This window comes from Pristiophorus japonicus, chromosome 23 (genome assembly GCF_044704955.1).
Source record: "Pristiophorus japonicus isolate sPriJap1 chromosome 23, sPriJap1.hap1, whole genome shotgun sequence".
Classification (NCBI taxonomy): domain Eukaryota; kingdom Metazoa; phylum Chordata; class Chondrichthyes; family Pristiophoridae; genus Pristiophorus; species Pristiophorus japonicus.
In genome coordinates this window covers 46978310-46981506 of record NC_091999.1, presented here as the reverse complement: position 1 = coordinate 46981506, position 3197 = coordinate 46978310, and the positions used below count along the sequence as shown (strand labels likewise).

The window sequence follows — 3197 nt, the reverse complement described above, 5'->3', positions numbered from 1 at the left end:
TCTCCCTGTTTGTCGGTTTGTCTCTGTCTCTCAATGTGTCTGTCGACTTCTCATGGTATCCAGTTCTGTTCACAGCTCGATTCCTGCTCTGACAGTGATGGTACCCGTCAGTTCCTCGTTAGTATAGTGGTGAGTATCTCTGCCTGTTATGCTGGAGACCAGAGTCCAATTCCCCGACGGGGCGGCAGTTGTTTCAAAATGTTGAATTTTACTTCTGTTTCTTGGTAGAGATACATATTAAAAATTCCAGAGCAATATAGAACTGTAAAAATACAGGTAGAGGAGTTTGCCTGTTCCAGATTTTTAGCAAACGGAGACTTTTTCAGGATTCTTTGGCCGTCTGCTGCACCGAGATGGATGAGTGAGTTTTTTCTTAGTAACGTTGCACAAAGTAGCGACACAGTAGTCGTGGCCGAGTGGTTAAGGCGATGGACTAAAAATCCATTGGGTTATTCCCATGCTGGTTCGAATCCTGCCGACTCCGATTCTCAGCATTTTTCATTCCAGTTCTCTGCCAAACTGATCCTGAGATTGATGGAATAACGTCCCACACCTTTCAACACTGACATTTTTTTCTCGTTTTTATTAATCTGCAATATTCACGATACATCCGTATAAAAAAATCGCAAAAATCAGTCAAAGTTGCTACAGTGATTCAGCCTGACTATCCCTCGAGATGACGAAGGCATCTGTGCATGCTGTTGGTGCGTGCAAATTTTTGGGTATGTGTGTGTGTGTGTCTGTCTATCTCTATATATGTCTCTGTGTATGTGCAACTGTCTATGGAAATCATCACCATGAATTTGCTATGTCCTGGAACTTATAAAAAAGGCTTGCGGAAAATAATACGGTTGTGAACTTTTGTATCGGCTTTGGTTCAGTGGCAGCATCCTCGATTGAATCAGGAGTGTGTGTGGTCAAGTCGCACTCCTGAGACTTGAGCATATCATCTTGGCTAACACTCAAGTGCAGCACTTGGGGAATTTTGCAATGTTGAAGCTGTTGACTTTCGAATGAAATTTTAAATTGAAGCTCCATCTGCACCCTCGGGTCAATATGAAAGGTCCCAGAGCATGACTCGAATCAGAATAGGAGAGTTGCCCCCGTGTCAATATTACTAAAAATGTTCGTAAATGCTCACTAAAAGCCGATGTGCATGCGTTTGTATGTGGGATTGGGGTTGAAGCCCAGATTCTCATAGAGATCGTTTCGAGGCTCGCACAGGACCAGGATAGCCGAGTGGCTGAGGTGTTGGCCTTACAAATCAATGGGGTTTTTCCCGCGTGGGTTCGTACCCCACTCCTGATATCTCTTTAATTTAACACATATTTCCTCCCATTCTGATCAGTAGTGCCCGATTTTCATCGGTTGAATCAACGATTTTCTGTAACTGTGTGACACTCTGAACCGATAATGAAATGAAATTTTGAAATATATCTGTGTCGCTCGGTCTCTGCCTCTCTCTCTCTTCAGAGAGCTGTATCTGTGTTTGTATGTTTGAGTCTTTATCTCTCTCAGTCTGACTCACTCTGTCTGTCCCTGTTTCTCCGTTTGTCTCTGTCTCTGAATCTGGCTCTTTCTCACGGTGTCCACGTCTGTTCCAATGGCATTCTCTCAGACACTTTGTCTGACTGGCTCTCTCTTTGCCATCATTTCGGTTTGTCCATGTCTTTGCCTGTCTCTGTTAGTTCCTGCCTCTAACCTGAAAAGTATTTCCATCATTTTCTGTTTTAGTCTCTATCTCTCTCTCTCTATCTGTCTCTCTCCTTGTCACTGTCTTTATCATTGTCTTTCTCTCACTCTTTCCCTCTCTCTCTTAATTGATCACACACATACATCTCTATATATCTATGTGTTTGAATCTTTTGCTCACTCAGTCTGCCTCTTCTTCTCAATCTCACACTTTCTGTCTCTCGTTGTCTCGATCTCGCTGTCTGTCTCTCCCTGGTTGTCGGTTTGTATCTGTCTCTCAATGTGTCTGTCGACTTCTCATGGTGTCCAGTTCTGTTCACAGCTCGATTCCTGCTCTGATAGAACTCATGCTCATTAGTATCGTGGTGAGTATCCCCGCCTGTTCCGCCGGAGACCGTGGTTCTACTTCCCGACGCGGTGGCAGCATTTACAAAATGTAGAATTGTACTTCTGTTTCTTGGTGTTGATTCATGTTAAAAAGTTCCAGAGCAATACAGAACAGTACAAATAGAGGAAGAGGAGATTGCCTCTTCCAGATTTTTAGCAAACGGAGACTTTTTCCGGATTCTGTGGCCGTCTGCTGCACAGAGATGGATGACTGAGTTTTATGTGAGTACCATTTAATGATGCAGCGAGCTAGTAGTCGAGTGGGTCAGACAATAGACAAAAAATCCATCGGGTTTTCTCTGCGCAGGTTTGAACTCTGCCGACTATGTTTCTCAGCATATTTCATTCTGTTTCACAATTTAACCACTTTACTGCAAAACTGATTCTGAGATAGATGAAGCAAAGTCCCACATCTTTCGATGCAGCCGCTGTTTTCTTTCTTTCATTAATCTGCAGTATTCACGATACATAAGGATAGAAAAACGCAACAACCAGCCACAGTAGCGACAATCACACTGCCTGTCTATCCATCTATTTGTCTAAGGCAACCTGTGTATATCTTCATCTGGGTGTCATTGCACATCAGTCATTGAAAGTTGCATGCAGGTGCAGCAGGCGGTGAAGAAGGCAAATGGCATGTTCGCCTTCATTGCTAGGGGATTTGAGTATAGGAGCAGGGAGGTCTTACTGCAGTTGTACAGGGCCTTGTTGAGGCCACACCTGGAATATTTTGTTCAGTTTTGGTCCCCGAATCTGAGGAAGGACGTCCTTGCTATTGAGGGGTACAGCGAAGGTTCACCAGCATGATTCCCGGGATGGCAGGATTGACATATGAGGAGAGACTGCATCAACTGGGCTGGTATCCACTGGAGTTTAGAAGAATGAGAGGGGATCACACAGAAACATATAAAATTCTGACGAGATTGGACAGCTTAGAGGCTGAAAGAACGTTCTCGTTGCTAGGGAGTATGAGAACAAGGATTACAGTCTAAGAGTAAGGGGTAAGCCATCTAGGACCGAGATGAGGAGAAACTTCTTCACTCAGAGAGTGGTTAACCTGTGAAATTTTCTACTGCAGAAAGTCGTTAAGGCCAGTTCGTTAGATATATTCAAAAGGG

At 43.9% G+C, this 3197-nt stretch overlaps 1 non-coding gene across 1 annotated transcript; it reads left to right on the top strand.

Moving 5' to 3' along the window:
- Positions 1 to 402: 402 nt before the first annotated feature.
- trnaf-aaa (transfer RNA phenylalanine (anticodon AAA)) lies at positions 403 to 484 on the top strand. Its single transcript has one exon. It is a non-coding gene; the product is annotated as a tRNA-Phe (tRNA).
- The last annotated feature ends 2713 nt before the right edge of the window (positions 485 to 3197 follow it).